The sequence below is a fragment of the Corvus kubaryi genome, unplaced genomic scaffold, assembly GCF_017639235.1.
Source record: "Corvus kubaryi isolate FWS band 111438036 unplaced genomic scaffold, C.kubaryi_AGA036_p1.0 37302, whole genome shotgun sequence".
Classification (NCBI taxonomy): domain Eukaryota; kingdom Metazoa; phylum Chordata; class Aves; order Passeriformes; family Corvidae; genus Corvus; species Corvus kubaryi.
This window is the reverse complement of record NW_024581095.1, coordinates 2,091,944-2,110,868: the sequence shown is the minus strand read 5'-3', so window position 1 is coordinate 2,110,868 and position 18,925 is coordinate 2,091,944. Positions and strand designations below refer to the sequence as shown.

The following is an 18,925-nucleotide window of genomic DNA, read 5'->3' as shown; positions in this document are numbered from 1 at the left end:
TTTTCAAAGTCTGACTAAACAACAATTCTTCATATGATGCAGGTAACATGGGAGTTCATTTGCTACACTGTATTTAGGTAAGGATATATCACTATGACTTTTTTCACTGAAGATGCACAAATTGAAATTCTCAGTCTTCACAAAATTGCAGAAGTGGATTATCTGAGGGCGGTGGGTGGCCTCTAGTTACCTTCTCTCCCATTACCACCAGCTGCTTTGGCTCATGCATCTGTATCAAGCAGAGTGATCACAGTGGTGTTCCTGCCTGAGGGACCCCTCATTCAGATCAGAACTTCCTCTATGTTTTTGCTAAAGCCTGTGCTTAGAGACCTCAGAATATCTTATAACAACAGATTCTGACAGCAAATGCCTACAAATGGATTAAGTTGTTGCCTGAAATCAGGCTGTAAAAGCAAGGCTGCTTAAAGCAAATGTAAAGCCACCCTGCCCAAAATTATGTTTTTCCATAGCTTTTCATTTCTGGCATACTCACTGGCAAAGATGGAACACCTCCACTACTACAGGAATAAATAAATTAAAATTAAGGGTTCTTTCTTGTCAGCAGCCAAATACTCCAGCTTAGCCGGGAGGTTACCATTCTCAGGGACAGGATGGGGCAACTTTCAAGGGATGCAAATGGTGTGACTATGCCCAGGTCAGAAGCGAAAACAGACAAGATAAGACTCTTCCACATTGTGATCATCTAGTAGAAAATATTGAGGTCACAAAAGAGACCTTCACCAGAGAGAAATAGATATTAATTTGGCAGAACCATTCACTTGACAAACTCCAGGGAATTTAGTTTTTGTATGACAACCTCATTAAAATAGAGGCTGCCCCTATGTCAAGGTAGTTTACTATTATGACTGATATTATGAATTCAGGTATTCTCTTTCTCTTTTGGTCTCAGCCATACTATTTGGAGAAAGTGGAAATGGTAAAATACATGTTAGTAAAAATTACTCATTAGATATAAAAATCGTTGTTTTTTAGGAGACCAAACAAACACAGAAACAAAATTCCTTTTTAATCTGAACAATGTAGCTTTCATTATCTCATACTGCCTTTACTCTTTCCTTTTGTTGACTCATCTACTAACTTCCTGATTAAAAGCCCAATAACAGACCTTCACTTGTATTGACTTCTCTGGAACATGTATGGCAACATCTTTACACAAAAGAGCAGTCAAACTGGCAGCTCCACGGAGCAGTGATTCCTCTCTAGTCTGGCAAGTGAGACACTTTTCAAAAAATCCTATGGTGTTCGAGTAAAAATAATGTCACACAAATACAGCAGCAAATGGAAGGGATGCATTTTGGTAGGAGTAGGAATTCAGTCTATGTAAATGCCCTGCAGATTGCAAGCAGCACAAACAGAAAGCACAGAGACCTATTGAGATAGGATGCACTGACGTGTCAGACAGTCTGTCTTGGCTTGAATGAGTGGACCTCATTTTGAAATTTGGAAATACTTTTTTATCAGAAGTTTTCATCACTCCACTTTGGAGTCTGCATGTATTTCAACGAGAAACAAAAGAGTAGTAGAAAGTTCTCTGATTCTTTATCATATATCAACAGAGTAATCACATGCAACTCTTCTGATAAAGCACTTTTGGGGTTTTTCTTACAGCTGAAGTTTCTCACAGACAATTTTCAGTGTAATTTGGTAAAAAAGTGCATATTTTGCCAAAATTCGGATTGATGTCCTCTCAATAACTAGTACCAACAGAATTTTATACTCATTAAATCAATAAAACCTTCAACATTTGTATGAGGAACAAAGGTGCTTTCATTACTGTAGAAGTTCATAGCAGCATACTTTTTTAAGCAACATCATCTTATTAGCCGTAACAAATTTTCTGGGAGACCACACTTTCATGAGCTGAGAAGACGAAGTCAAGCTTGCAAGTCCGTTCAGAAAAAGGAAAAAGAAACATTAGTGAATACATCCAGTACCCACAGATCTGATGACTGATCACACATTTTCACACCGAGCCAAGCCTACAACATAAACAGCTGTCTTGGCAGAACACACAGTCTGTGCTCTAGCACATACTGCTGGCATGCACATGCCAGTTAAACATACATTAGCCTGTCATAAGGATTTCAGCAACTTCAAAGCAAAAAGGACTCCACCAAACATCTTTAAGGATACTCAATGTCCCCTAAAAGTACAGCTGTAAAGTGGAGGGCTCAGATTTGGCTTTATTGTAATTTATTTCAAGAATCTCTGTTATCATTAAATTCAAGACATTGTTATTGGAAATTTTCTTCACATTCTTTCTCTGAGGTGTTGACCTCAATTTAATTTACACAATGAAGTACGACTAGCAAGAAAATAACTGGTGCTGCCTTTGCTTGGTGTGTTGTTCCTTTACTATCTAATTTGCAGAACAGGCATCAATGTGACAGAGATTGCACTGATGACATCCAAAACCTCCCCACATAGCTACAGCTGCATAATACGCCTCATCACAGCCATAGTCCCTCAAGAACAAACCATCCTAGTCTTGCTGTAAAACTCCTGACTTTGTGGTTCCATTCATCTATCACGCCTGCAACAACACTCATGGGGCTGTGAGAGTTACTGGAAACAATTTCTGCCCATACACCGTGTGTACTGTGGCTCCTTTGATGGGAAAGTTAAGCAAGTGTGCTCAGGAAAAAAATAAAAACTTCAAGAAGAGTACCCTTCTCACCTAGAAGAAGAAAGAGTCAATGCAAAGGCAGAGGGAGATCAAGAAGAGCCTTAGAGTCCCTAGGAATGGCTGTAAATGGTATTGAGCCAACTACAAGGGTTAGGGAAAAATGCGCTGATTGTGGGAATGAAAGTGCAGCTACTGCACAAAACTGCCGTCAGTAAGTGATGACACTGCTCCAGCCAAGACTGGGAAATACTTCGATCCTGTAATGAGGTTCAAACTTTGGGAGCTGCACTGTATTTTTGTGTTTACATAAACTGAAGGCTTTCCTGACACCACAGAGATCATTTTAACTGTGTGCAGTAAAAGACAGATACCCATGAAACAGAGCAATATGTAATTTGGGACAACAAACAGCTTTAAGCACTTACATAGATATTCTTGCTTAAAGATACTCAGATTTATTCTGACTTGCTAGCATGAAAGATAAAATAAATAGATTATGAGAATCCCATAAGTATGCAGTTTAAAGGAATTATCAACCATGTCACTTAGAATTCAAAGCTTTGGTCATTTCTGGTTTTGTTTCATCATGTTTACTGATAAATTTAAAGGGCTTTTTAGTTAACATCTGCACTGAGAAAAGATAGGCCTATCTGAACAACTCCCTCATTCTGTATAGAAATCCACGCAGGGCAACACTACCATGGCCTGTTTCTCTCTGACATACTTCTTTAGGAAAAGTTTCAGTTGTAGCATCACCTAGACCCTTAGAGATTATTATAAATAATCTTTTAAGTGCATTTGTATACAATTGTCATGTTCACAGTGAAGTGCACAGTAACATTAGCAGCTCCCTAAAACTCAACATACTTTGAAATATTATCTGCTGTGCCTTTTCATGACCAAGTTTCAAGTTCTACTGATCTACTCCATACTTCCTTCCCTTAGCTTGCTTAAACACTGTTTTTTACTGCTGGTTGGGCACTCCAGATAATAAGACACCTTTTGGACATAGCCAAACAATAGGTTATCACTTCAGGTGTTTTTAATTGTTGATTCTAAAATTTAAAATTGAATAGATTCGTGAGATTCGTGTCTAAAGCACGATTTTGATGGGACCCAAAACCCACTTAGAAATTAGCCTTTAATAAATATTTAGGCCCTGCTTAAAAAGACAGGTACATCTTGCAGAGGAATGAAGTACAAATAAAGGAAAGTACAAAAATCAGGGAGCAACTTCTCAAAAGGATTAAAATACAAAAATACTGTATGCTATTGTAATATGAAACTTTAGTGTTTCAATGCATTAAGCAGAGTTGAAGGAGTTTCTGGTTTTTTGGAGAATGTTTATGTGAAGAGCAATACACAAGAGATAGCAACACCTAAAAAATACTTGATGGGCATTTTAATCTTCTATTAATACGCAAATTTTGTGCTTTAGGACTCCAGGAAAATATGTGTTTTTTTCATAGGCTGTTTGAAAAGTGTCTTACTCTCCCAGAGGTGCTTCGTGTATGAATCCAAGTGAAACACGGTATTTATGGTAATTCCCCAGATAGTTCTCTATGCACCATTTTCTTTTTGAAATTATATGGAGTTTACTGAACCACGTTTGTAAAACATTCCACAGCTGATTTCATTCTAAAGATCTCCTTTAATAGTGCTGAGTCCCCTGTTGATCTGTATCATGTGAGGATGATGAGAAAATCATCTTCAACTTCAAGGGAAGAAATGAAAAATTCTGTCTGAAAATTCGAATGAGAGTTTCTGATAAAAAAATTTGTGATTTTATGTTCATAATCAACTTTAGTCATATATGTGTCCCTGGAAATACACAAAAATATTTTCCTTATTATATGCCACTCTTCAGAGCAAAAGTAATTGTACTGCTGGAATAACACCTTTATTAGTATATATTCAAAAGTGCATTTCCTGATTTCCTTTACACCTAGTCATAAGCACTACTTTCATAGTGAAAAATGAAAAATAAAAACAAAAATAACCTTCCATCAAGAGGGAAATGAGGCTTTTTTTGTTTGTTTTGGTTTTGGTTTTGGGGTGGGTTTTTTTGCCATGAAGTTAATCATGCTCTCTCTCCACTTTTTGTGTAAAAATGACAGAGCAGGACAGTGAGTTGAAGCCTGTTTTTCTTGCAAGAATTCCTCACCTTCTGAGTTTTATTCATGTCCAAGGAAACCAGGTTAAACTCTAAAAATTGTCTATGGAATTTGGAATTATCATTAAGTCCAAAACATTTTTGTCTTATTATTTGAAAGGCTGTAATAATTTGATCTCACTTTTCACTGTGAATCCTCTTTGATCCCACATGAATGCCTTCTTGCTCAGACCTATCATGGAATGATGGCTTCAGCTGTGGGTTTCTTTTGACTTTTATGAATTTGGGGGTAACTCCATCACAGTGAAATGTAATGCTTCTCTACAGCTATAAAGCTGTTGAGGGAGGGAGACTTATGCCCATTAAGAGATACTATTATATTACCTTTTTGCTGGCATGATATGGAAAATAAAACAGGCCTCCAAAATACGACCAAGAAAGAAGACAGCCTTTCATAGGATTACAGAAATGTGTTAGAGGTAAATTTATTTGGTTTTAATATATTCCTCTAATATTTGCTGCTTGCTATCATACAGAAGACATAAAATGTATACCTCTAATTGAGCTGACAGGTTTGAAGTCATTATTCAATATAAGGACATGGCAGAAGAATTCAAATTTAAAAAGCAATGTAGATTTTTCCCGCTGAAATACGTATGGGAATCAGACACAGTTATGTTTCATGTTATACAATGTATATGACAGGTAATAGTAAAGAGAGAAAAGCCAAAAACCAGCACATAAATGTGCTGCAGGAAGTGAATAACTGTTTCTCAGGAGCATTTATGTAATGGCAAATGCTGCGTCCAGGACCAGGTACTGCAACTTTCATTTGTTGTGAAATCTTCCCAGGGTTTCTCCTGCTTCAGCCACCCAAAGTGGAGCTTGACACAGTGTAGACACCTTTCTGCCTTTGGAGAAAAGAAGTGGCAGGTTTTTGCAAAAAGATGATGCATGACAGGCAGCACAAATGCAGGATTGCATAAGCTAAGAGCCACAGATGGTGGAGAAGGGCCTTAACAGTGACAGTAGCTGTTGGGATATTCTTTTTTTTGCCTAAAGAGACAGTTTTAACTAAACAAAAAAACAAACAAACAAACAAACAAAACAAAACAAACAAAAAAAACCAAACAAACAAAAAAAAAAACCCAAAAAAACTACCAAAAAACCAACCAAACAGCAACAATAAAAAGAAAACCCCAAAACAACAACATCAGCAAAAAATGCAAACCAAACACCACAAAAAAACAACAATAAACCTAACCAAATCAAAACAAAAAGAGAGAGAGAGAAAAGGGAAAAAAAATGTGGCCGCAATCAAACAGCTTAGTTGACATTAATTTTTTTCAATCAACTTAATCTAATTAGACATTAGTAAACACAGTGAATGCCATACCCTGAAGGAAAGGATTTAAATAGAAAGAGCAGAAGTGGACAAGAAGATGCAATATGGTAGACCTAGTGATCACCGCCAACAATTTCACTGACAGCACATATTCTACTGTCAGCTGCATTATTCATGAGCCCATGAATTTGGTTAGCATCCAGAGGTCCCATCAGAAAGCCTTGGCATGCCATGCACCCTTACATTGTTGTGGGACAATTTTTCTCACCAGTGATGCTCAAACCATGTCCCCCCGATGCTCAGACTGGAAAAAATGCTTCCAATGTTCATGTGTGTTTTTAAAACTGTTGCAGTGGGGACAGTGGTCCCCAGCTGGATGGAGGCTGAAGTGGCCTTACATCTGTGTGAGAACAAGCTTACCTTGGGTTTTTTTCCTGGTCCCTTACCAACATTCCTCAGTGAGTAATTAATTGAATCATGCACACATGTAACTTCTGTGGTCATATTCAGCCACAGTGCCTGTCACTTTCCACCCAAGAGCTTCTGGTCTCCAAAGCAGGAGGAGCTAAGCTGCACATGGTCCATATCTTAAGACGTTGCTCTCAGTATTCGTTATGTTTAACTAATTTGGGCTCAGTTTCTGACTGAAAATACAGTGGTAAATAAAGTGTAGAGATTGCTTAGGGGGAGCTTGACAGGACAGACTGTGAAGGTATGTGACAAAAGCTGGTCTACATAGCCACAAGTAGCACAGAGACAATGGCAGGAGTCAGATCTCTGGTAATGTGTTGCCAGGTTAATCCCAGGCACCTCTGTATGGAAGCCTTCAGTCCCCTCAATGTCTGCACAGAGGCGTGCAGAGATACAAAGACAAGTTGCAATCCAAAGTTTCCAGAGGGACGGATGGACACCCCGGCGAGACTTCTCCCATGACTGTTCCAGGAGAGAAACTCACTCAGGCATGGACAAGGGGAGTCCTCAGCACCTTGGGGCAAGGCAAGGAATAAGATAATCTGTACCAGCAACAGGAGAGGACCTGTGGCCTCAGTGTCTTCTACACCCAAGTGCCAGCATCTGGCAAGACTGGGATCCAGGGTCGGCTGGTGTAGGGATCCACATTGTGTCTATGTATAGTCTCACCATCCTCTTCAGACAGAGGGGGTAGCAGCAAGAGGGCCCTGGTGCTGTTTGAGTTCATGTGAGTGCTAAGTGTGTATGCCTGTGACGCGTATGGTCAGGCACATATATCTGTGTACGCCTGGTCTGCGCAACTGTTCTGTGTACATGCATCTGGCAGAAGGACACTTTCAGCCTCACTGCTGGCTGAGCCAGGAGACACAGAGCTGAGGCAGCCTCACCTTCTTTCGGCTGTTGTATCAGCCTCCATAATTTTATCTCTTACAGAAAATGTGGAATGCTTCTTGTACCTCAAAGGGCTAAATAGGACATACCAGTGCACCACAAGACAAACTCAGAATAAGAAAACACATTTTTCTCTGTTAAAGCAGAGTTGGAGATAACAGACAATGACTACAGTATAATTTCATAGGTGCTGCAAGGAGGCTGTGTTGGCCTGTCTTGTGCAGAACTGTACTAACACCACCACACTGGTTTCAATATCCAGATGGACAGTCCTATCTGGGCTGTCTCTAGGTGCAAAGAGACCACGACTGATTCTTCTTCCTAAGCACCTTCCTCAATGCATGTCATACAAGAAGGGGAAGGCTTGCAGGGCCAAAAACAGTACAGAGACATGCTTGTGCTTCCCACAGCTTTTCGGGCTTGTTACTCACAACCAGCAGGTGAGGAGAAGAGGTGAACTAGCCCAAAGTGCTCAAAATCCCTCTATAACTCTGAAACATCTTCTGAACATTACTGCTTTACATTACAATAATAAGAAACTATGATAAGTCTGTTCAGTGAAGCACACAAATAAGATGTATTGTGTGTAACCAAAGAAATTAATGTTCACCAGCTTGAACCAAGATCTTTATTGCTCTGGTTAAGCAATACCCCAAATGGCTCCTTCAGAAAGAGCTCAGCTAGGTCAGCATCCTTTAACAGAAATAAAAACATACAGTGGTACAAACAAGATGGTAGTAAATCAAGTTTCAAAAATAAGAGATGAAAAAAGTCTTGAAAAAAAAATCAGCAGAATGTCAAGTAAGACTATAAATTCTGAAGATCTCCTTGTGAAATTATCAGGATCTGAATTATCCAAAAATTTTTCTAGCTAGTAGTGTGCAAGGCAGCATGTGTGTGTGTGTGTGTGTGTGTGTCTGTGTGTTAGTTTTAAAACAGAAAACAAAATAAATTATCTTTATGGCATAAACTGAGCTGTGGCAAAGATTAAATGACCTTCAAGTTCTCAAAAAGACAGCCTGTACAAAGTCAGTTGTTCAAAATGACAAAAATGTTACCCCATAAACAGTTGGCAGAAACAATTAACAAGAAAATCTAAATTATGCAAAGCCCCAGTCAGGCAGACACTTCTGGATTTTTCTCTCCATTAATGTAAATCAAGTTAGTAATTTCTAACAAATTGAAGGCAGTTAAAACTCCATCAGCTCCCACCCCCTTCCTCTGTGTGTGTGTATATGTGAATAGATCAGTTTGGAAAGAAAGTTCACTGACGAAACCACACTATTTTAGTTAGTTAGATATGCAGCAACTTTGTTATAATGTATTCATCTTCTGGGTTGTAATCAATTTTAAAAGTAGTCCCCTCCTCCAACCCTGCTCATTGTCTTCCCTGTCTGACAGTCAGGGTAAAAATATATGGACTGGGAGAAAAATCCATATTCCACTCCAAATGTTGGGTATGTGTGCCTAACTCCCAATAGGTTTCAGTTAACTGCAAATAACTGAGAAGTAAATTACCATAAAATGGAAATACAAAACAGCTACACATGGGATTCCTACCTTAATTCAGTCTGCTCAAAAATGGGTAACCACAGAGTAAAATAGTGTAGCAGAAGATAAGATTGCTTCAACGTAATGAGTGTTTTTATGCTGCTTATGTTTGTTCTTATTATGAGTGCCCCACAGAACCAGGAATATTATTTGCTTTTATAATGCAGACTGTGATACATGTCTTCAGCTTCCAATCAAATTCAAGTGCATCATTGCTCTAGCCACAGATACTCAGGTGTCAGATTAATATGAGATTTTGTTACTACACATGTTGCTCTAGAAGCCTCCTTATTCTGCATCTCTCCTCGGTGGAGTCCAGTGGCATGAAAAGGTTACATTGTGGTTTCACTAAACTAAGAACTGCATTTGATGAAGACCCCGCAGATATTATGTGAAGAGTCATAAGGAATAAGGTGGTAATCTTTGCAAAATGCAAGGAAAAAAAATTGGATGACAAACAATCTAATTTCCCAGTTATTCCTGACAATTACAAGTATCCATATAATTGCAAGCTATTTAAACACACATTTTTGTATCTCCTAAGCAGACAAAACAACTTGAGACAGAAGGAGCTTTGCAGACCTCTAAAATTTACCATGAGTGTGATGTCCCACATCAAAGATGAAGTAATATTACATCAGAGGACTGCTGGTCTCCCATTGCTGGCATGAAACAGACTAATATTGTTCAAAATGATGCCACAACAAGGGAAAAAAATATACTCTATTGTTTTATAACTGATAGGATTGCTTTACTCTGACCTCCTGAGGCCTGTGCATACAGCTAACTTCTCCATATATGTGCGAAATCATTGGTGAAAATAGCTTTTTCAATTTATCCATACTTGCCTTCTCTCTGATAACTTTCTTGGGAGTGCAAAAGATGTGAGATTAATCAATACCAGATTAATCTGCACTGTAGCAAGAACATTTTAAGGAATCTAAACCACTTCTTTCAAGAGTACTTTTAAGAAAATCTACTGTGCTAGTGGCTGAACATGACATTTACTCTTCAAAATAAAATGAGACTCAGTGATGCACTAAATCTTCAGTCAAACCATCCCTTGAAAAAAGTGTGAGGGGCATTGGGAATGAATTAATCTCTTGGGTCATCAACTCCACTCCCCTATCATCACCTAATCCCTTTCATAGGCTTACTGAACCTCATTTTAGGACTTACCCATTGCCCCAGCTATTTTTATCAGAAGGCCATTCAAGGAGCTTAATCCTTTAAATTATGGATCCTTTCTATATATTTCCAACCTAAACTTACACAGGGCCTGTGTTCCCCTTTCTGTGTCAGTGCCACTTATTAGCACAGCCAGTGTTGCTTCCGTTGCAGCTGCTGTCCCATCTTTCACTCCCTGCCCTTTCATCTGCCTTTTCCAATTCTCCTTTCCCTGGTCCACACACTACCACTATACCTGAAAATCATAATTCACCTGATTTGTTCTTGTGAGGTAGACTTTTCAGATATCATTGTAACTAATGGAAAGCAAGACATAGCAGCTGCAAACATTCCTTTCTGCTATTCTGGAAGAAGGAGCTGCAAGTTTGTTGCAGTGTCCTAAAAAAGAGAATGGGTGTTGGAAAAATCCAGAGGTTGCAAAAAGTAAGCAAAGAAAACCAGAATATCAGTGCTCTCAGCACCAGGGTTTCCCCACATCTCTACCCACGTCTGCATTGATTGCATTATTTCCATAGCATTATTTACATGTCGTATGTATGAATAGAGCAGAGAGCTATTCCAGCCTGGGCAACAGCGTATGAAAGAAAATACTTCACAAACACCTGACCTTATATTTTTAGAGGTACTGCCATCATCAGAATAACTGCACCTGGTGTAAAGAAATCTAGCTAAATTCTACCCAAATGGCTACACAATCCTTTATCTTTGTTTTTAACAGCATTACTAATTCCACAGAAGATGCAAAACTCAACAGGAAGAATAATTCCAGAGTATATTCTTTGCAAATATTAGTTGATGGAACAGAAAAGGGTCAGGGAAAACCAAACTATTAGGAACTTTGCAACAATTTTGCTGATTTGAAGTCTTTTACTGAGACTCTATTTTATTATAAAGACCTCCTCTAGACAGGTAGGATTATAGAGTTCTGTGTGGCCTTCCTGGATTTACCCAGTGATGGTGCTTCTTTTAGGATGACCCTTCATTTGCAGAAAGCTATGTAAATATTTGCCATTTTAGTAATGTCTCAGAAAGCTGTGTTGTAAGCAAGTCTCTACTCTCATTGTTTCAGATCTCTAAGTCTGCTGTGAGTTATAACACTCATGGGGCCTCTTACATTATAAAGTAACTTACATTAAAAAATATCGTCACATATTGTCGATGTGGAGAAAGTCACCAATTTATTTCTTTGTTCTGCAGCACCTAAGAAAACTGTGCTTTGGGTATGCTCTGAACCTCAGGATTCTTTAGAAGACTAGCATAAGACACCAAAACAAAACCAAACCTTGGTATGAATATGCCAATTTTTCACGCTTAAAATATCCAACACAGCACTAAAGGGGCCATTTTTAAGCATGCCCATCTCCTGAAAATATTTACATATGCCATTGTAATTTCCTATTTTAAAGAAAAATTTCATTATCACTTAACTGAGTTTTCAGATATCTTCTACATTTTTATAATATAAATCCTTCAGATTATTATAATAATGATACCTTCAAGATTATAAATTTCAGAGTACTTTGAGAAGGCAGAACATAGGCTATAGTCTGAGTCTTTTCTCTAGAATTTGCATAGTGCTGCTGATGGACAAAAGATATAGAAAAAAGCTGGTCCTTCTAGCTAGATAATGGCTTATACATTTATTTAGGGTTTTTTTTCACTTGTAATAATAAAATGCCTCAGATAGTCAGATAGTGCCTTGGTCTATCACAACAAGACCAACTTGCATAATCTCAATCTGAAACAATAAAAAGTTTTCACTCTTTACCTCTGTTTGGTGTTCTAGACCTGAAAATTTAATTGTCAGCTGAATATTCTGAAACCTTTAGACAGAGCATGTATTTATGTGCACCTGAAAGTGTATATAAGGATATTACCCTTACAGAAATTATCTTCTCATATAGCCAAGTTCAATTTCAGTGGCAGGAGTATGTGTTTTTAGTATGAAAAATAAAGGTTATGTAGTCGGATATTAATTCCCATGCAAATTACTTGTTATTTGCAATACATAGTATTTTATACTCTGCCCAGTGAAACAATGACACTAGCTCTAATGGTCTAAAAAAACCCAGTTCTTACTGAAGATTATCAAATAAATAAATGTGCATCATCATACAGAGAAGAGGGATCTTTATAATCTCAAAGAGATCCACTACTTTCCCATTTCATTTTTATTTATATAGTTCTTAATTTAGACACTCAAAAAATAACAAAACACAGAAATATGGACTAAGATTTTATTTTAATTTTTAATATTACAAATATGCTGTGTTTTTCTTCTTTTAAACTGTACAAAATGTTCATTGCACTTTTCTTCAATTCCTTCTGCTGTTACAAAATTTAAGTTTTTATCAAAGAACAATGGTAAGAATGGAGAGATAGCAGCAGCCAGAAGAGCTAAGGGCGCTGTCCTTTGGCTCCACAGTGCCCAAGGTGAAATTCTCCAGTGTTATGTCCTAAAAATCGAAACCTGACTATTTTCTGTCCGAAGACTGACAGCCCAGACTGATTATCTGCCTTCTGACCCTCATGAACTGGCATTCCAAGGTACAACGAAAATATCATCGCTGTAAAGTATAAAAAGTACAGTGATGTTGTCTGCTGTTTATAGAGTTGCTCAAAAGTTCTGCAACAAGAAGCAGCACAGGTCCTTCAGGGTGTGTAACCTGCTCTGCTGCTCACACAGCACCTGTGTCTGCCACATCCACAATGCAGCCCTGGCACAATCACAAGAATCAGAGTGAGGTAGGTTTCTTCAGAATTTCCAGGTTTTCAGTCAAGTTTTTAGTCTGCAGAGCTGGCAGCCCCTAGGAAATCCATCACAGCCTCTGCTCCCTTGAAGGACACCACATAACTTCTGATTTTCACATACATAAATAAATATCATAGGAGTTTCTGCTATTCTTAGCTGTCAAAAGCAGCCCCTAACCATCTCTGACTGACACCTGAATCAATCACTCTGAAAAAGTTTAAAAGTCTAGATAAAATAAGTACGATGAGTGCTTGTTTGCTCAACGGTAATAAGTCATCATTTCATCACAAACACTTGAAATGCCTAAAGTAGAAAAATATTTCAATACTGCATCAGGCTTGGGAATTTAATTCCCTTTTTTTATTTCACAGCTTTATAAGTGAGTCTAGCAGTTAAGCCAATTATCAGTAAGTCAAACTTCCCCATTTTCTGACCGTAGTACAGGTCTCATCTAATTTTTTTCTGTGTGATACAAGATGAGAATAATGGAGACATTAGTGATCCATTAACGATAAATTAATGAAAATACTAAGTTTGAGAATCACCCTTGAAGGATAGTGTAATTCCCTTCCTGATAGCATTCTACCCTGGGAAAAACGTGCTTTTACAAAAATTTAATAATAATTAGTAGCTTCTATTTACAACTTCTTTTCAATCAAGAATCAAAGTAATTTAGTCAAATACATTGGAAAAATTTAACTATTACATTTTAAGTAAACAAACTTAATCTACACCGGAAGGTGAAGTTGTCATGCATATAAACATTTTGACTCGTCTAATATTAATCAAGAATACATTTGAATGCATTATGCAGAGAGTAGAAAACGGGCAAGAACATATTTTTAAAAAGGGTAAAAGACAAGGTGAAGTCAAGATCCAAAGCAAGTCCCAGAAGACACCCACAGCATGGATTAGTCAAAATGTAATGTCACTAGTGAGGAAAACAAAATTTATTTAATTATTTAATTAGCTGCAACAGAGGCGGGGGGGAGGGGGGGGAGGGTTGGGACCACAACAAAAATAACCCACCACCAAAGTTGTCTGTAGAGCATAAAAATACTGACACATTCTTTTTATCAAGGTAACAGAGTGTGCTCTGTTTGCTATGTGTGGTAAGAAAAACCCAGGACGAGAGAAAAGCTACAACAAAAACTTTAAATTATACAGTAAATAACACAAATTCAGGAAAGTTTGGTTGCATGTTTTTGTTCAAACATCATTTTAATGCATTAATGTATTTTCACATGTTACTTTGGATAAATTAACAGCCATTTGCAAAGACCTAGCATAGCTCTAACAAGCACAGAAACTACTGATACACTCACAAATGCTTTAGGTAGCAGTATCTTCTCTTGTATGCCTTCAAGGATTGACACATATACTACAATAAAAGGTTTATCTTCACGCAGTTGAGAATAAGGTAAAGATTAGAGGGAATTCAGAGGTACTTAATTAAAGCAGTTACCCTGACAACATCAAGCAACAGTAAACATTACAGTACAATACAATAACTAGCTTCTTATAGTTATCCATTTGTCTAGACATGCTCTGTTTCTGTGAACTCATGCTCATTTTCAAAACTGCAATTATAAATCTTTCTCACATGAAGTCCCAGATCCTTGCATAATTCCTCTGATTTCAGTGGAATTAACACCAGGTGGAGATCTGGGCCAAAGAGTCAAAATTCTAAAAGCTTCTTGGCACTAGATGGAGATTTCTCTCAGCTTTGTCCTTGGAGTTTCTCGGCTTGTACTCCTAGCCCCTTAAAGTCTTCTGTAGTTTGCTGAAAATCCAGATCTGGGAAGTAAAAGGTGCTCTCATTAGCTCCTTTCTCACTCCTTCCTCTGCTGTCTTTGGCCTTGCCTGCAAACACCTAATTTCATGCTGACTTTTTGGACTCTTCCTTCAGCATTTACCTCCTCTTCAAATCAGAAGTCATACCTGGCCTAACTCAAAAAAAAAGTAAATAACATTTTATGTCCAATTGCCAAAGTAGGTGACTTAGAGCAGGAGCTGGTTTACGGTTTTCCACATATTTAATTCATCCTATGTCTTACACACACACACAAATATCCAAAATATCTTTCAAAGGACAGAAAGCAGCTCTACACAAGACAAGGGAATCTTTCCCTTCCAGATCACCAGCCTAGTAAATTGATGGATATACAAAGCTGGAAATGTTCATGCAAGTACAACTCCAACTATTGACAGCAAGCCACTGCTTGTAACAAGGGTTTTCAGCAGTTTTAAACAAATCAATGATATTATTCTCTAGGCCAGTTCAGTTTTTTCTTCAGACCTCTTACTAAGAGTTTTATATCCAGGAAGCATTTCAAGGATGTTTTTGTGAGGAGTACACTTGAAAGGGTACTGAAAACCCTTTCTGACATAAGGAATAAACCTTTGTAAATTTTCCAAACAGGAAGACTCGGGGTAAGAATTCTGTAGTGTTGAAATGTTTACAGTGGTTTTTAGGTAGCTTTTCAAGTTAGCATCTCATACTTCCCCATAGCTTTTAGTGAGTAATAAGACCCGGTTATTTGCCATGCATTTTATAGTAATTTCTCCCTCTACAGTTGGACCCTGGATGTCTGTATTATAGTTATATGGCACAAAGGAACTGAATTTTTTAATTAAAGTGAGAAAGATGCTTGTTTAATTACACTACAGACAATATGCTATTAGTCTAAAAAATTTTTTTAAATATTTTTGCCCTACAAAGTGCAGGAAATATTAGCTCACTACTACTTCTCCCGTGTTTATAAAAGAATTATGCAGTGACAAATACAAGTTCTCAGGCAGAAGGATATAACAAATTATTATAGAGTTGTGGTTTTCCCCCAACTTTGTTCTTTCCAGTTATAGTAGATTTTAACATACTGGTCAAAGTTGCTGAGAATCCTTGGTTTTTCTCATGTAGAGATGCCAGTAGAGCAAAAGCTCCACCCAAATACTATTAGGCTAGGTAGACTGTCACATTTTCATTAGCCATCTCTATGTATAATTGTCAAGCAAAAAAAACCCAGAAAAGGACAGCAGCCCTGGTCCTTGCACTTTTCTAAAATATTTATGATCTGGGTATCTAGACAACTATTTCTAACAAAAAAAATTATATTACTTTTTTCTGGATATTACAAATCCTTCTGACTGCATCTCCCATAATAAGAGTTCATGGTTTAAACTGTTAGCCCAGGGGAGTCAATAAGATGCAAAGTTCCGTACAGAGCTTTAATAAACCTACAGGGCAGAGGGATTGAGGAGTTATGAGTTCCAGCCATGTCCCTTATTATATAAGGCTACAACTAATATTGCTTCTTGCTTATAGCTCAGAAATACTGCACGCAAAATTACCGAAATAAAATAAGAAAAAATTTAAGAATATTAATGCTCAGATAATGAAATAATTTTCACAGGAAATACATGGTGCAGCTGCAAGTGTACAAGTGTCTTAATCATTATATTAGCAAGAATAAATCTCACTAGCACTTCCAGAGCTTGCTTTCATTCACATATGTTCTTCTAACCTTTACCCTACCCATCATGCTGCAATTACTTTGATCCTCCAGCCAAGAGGAGTCTAAACCTTTTGGATGGAAAGGGCATTAAAAAAAATTTTTTTTGCCTTCTACAGTGGAATTGATGATTTCCTATATCCTTCTCCTTAAAAAGAGTTTGCAAGGCATGAAAAATTTTATAAACACGTCAAATTCAAGTTGCACTAGTAAAAAGAATTTAAACCACACTATTTTGATATTTTGACTGTTTCTAAAGTAATTTACAGTTATTTGCTGAGAAAAAAAATTTTAAAACAAGACAAAAAAATTAAGACCACAAACAAACAAATCCAACAAATAAACAAACAAACAGAATCACAGAAAGAAAATACCTCCCACAACCCAAAAGACTAAGAACATTACAAATTTCTGAGTTAAGAACCAGGTCTTCAAAGTGAGAATGAGGTAGACCCAAGAAACAGAAGGGCAGACTTCAAACAGTTCTGTTCTCTAATAAAGTTTTACTTAGAAAACAATCTTCTTCATTGTAAGCATCAACATACCTTTGTACCATGCTTCTGCCTCCTTTTCAATCTCCATTTGCTTCTTTCAATGCCTGGACTATTTCACTTCAATAAAAGCAGTAAGATTTTGGAAGTGAGAAAATATACAAAAACTGGTCAGGTGTGTCACTTTGTCTCTTGCCACAGACTATCTTACTACTCCTTACTAAACCTACTCTGTACTACCCACTTTCTTACTACAGACATCAAATAGCAGAAAATATTAGGCATCAATCCTGAGTCTTATCTATCTGTCACTCAATAGGTAAGCACCTTGTTCCTCAGTATTTCCTTTTCCAGCTGATGTACTCGTTTTCAGATAAATTCTGCTTGGGAGGCGGACTAACTCTGCAACTTAGTTTCAAACTTCATTCTATCTAAGAATGACTTTTTCAAATTTTTTTTATAAAACACAGAGCTCCAAACTAATCTTAGCAAGCAAACCCCAAGACAATTCAGACATGAAATTCTGTGACTACGCTATGTCATCATAGATCTTCAATCCTCAGAAAATGTCGTTTCTCAGGTACCCAGAGAGGAAGGGTTTGTCTAGTAAGTTTCAATATACCTTTCTACTTTTCTATACTTACTTTGTGTCTTGTTATATTCATAATTTACTGGCTTCCAAGCTTCTAGCCTTTTTCTCCCTATTGCAGAAGAAGATGCAGTCTTTGTACCTTCTTCCAATTCAAGAAATTTAAACATATTCAAGGAATTCTTTTCCTAAACAGGTTTAATTTCATTTTAAAGCTGATCCCTGTTAGAATATCAGCAGAAATTCAGAATATTTATTTGATCTAGACTTTGAAAAAAGCCACAAGAAAAAGCTTTCTTGTGTTACATCTCAGACCTTGCAGAGGGTAATGCAAATTTTACCTGTGTATAATACGACCAGTTGCATCTTGTCTGGTTTACCTTGTAGGTTCCTCTACAAGAAATCAAATGTTCTTATATCCCTTTATATATGCTGCTATATACTTGGGCAACATCAACATTCCTTGAATATATTACACTTGAAATGCCGTAGTACTGCATTTTTGGTCGCCACTGGTGTGTGCCAAGTTTGGTACCTTTAATTCAAACAGTTTTGGCTCTAAAAAATCTACACAATCTCATGGCCAGAAATAACCATTATTCTCCAGCATGAGCACTTTCTAATTTGTTACATACATGTAACCCAATGACCCAAAAGGTCAGATCCTTCATTCTAATTACAAGGTAGAAGCCCTAAGCCTCCTTTAAAAATCATTTAGAGACCATTTAGATAACTCACCTGTTAGGTCATTTCATTCCAACCATTTGCTTTTCAAGGGTCTATTTCAGGTGCAATTGAAGGCTTCATAACTCTTTTGGGTCTTTTTGTCCACCTTAAGAAAGTTTTATTATTGTAAATATCCCTTAATAGAAAGTTTTTGACCAAGCTCTGGGTTAGTTATTTGGGTTAGTTATTTGTTTCTTCTGAAAACCTGATTAATGTACTGGTCCAGTTTCTCAGTTTCTGCAAATTGTCACTTGTACTGAGTACAACAGAGTTAAAACACTTCTCTCCATCTAAGAAACTTCCCTGTGTTCTTGTAAATGGGAAAATTCATCATTAAGTTCACCACAATAAAAATAGAAAAAGCTTTTTTAGTAAGTATTAAACTACATCAGCAACAAAAAGAACAGTATCAGATCACTTCCTGTTCAAAAATATCAGGTTCCATCAAGCACCTCTTCAACCAGATTTCAATTTCATATCACAGTCTCTAGGTCAATATCTGCAGTAGCTTAATACAGATATTTGTGAGAAAGTTTGCTATTTGCTTTTTAAAATATTTTTACAAATTGCTGTGCCCTGGGGACAAAACCAAAACCCAAACTAAAACAAACTAAACACAAAAAACAAAAACAAACAAAAAGATTGCCAC

At 37.2% G+C, this 18,925-nt stretch overlaps 1 long non-coding RNA gene across 1 annotated transcript; it reads right to left on the bottom strand.

Annotated features, from left to right (window-relative positions):
* Positions 1-13,920: 13,920 nt before the first annotated feature.
* Positions 13,921-18,528, bottom strand: LOC121664687. Its single transcript, XR_006016095.1, has 3 exons — positions 18,289-18,528; positions 17,016-17,081; positions 13,921-14,904 (listed from the first exon to the last, which is right to left on the bottom strand). It is a non-coding gene; the product is annotated as an uncharacterized LOC121664687 (long non-coding RNA).
* Between the last annotated feature and the right edge of the window lie 397 nt (positions 18,529-18,925).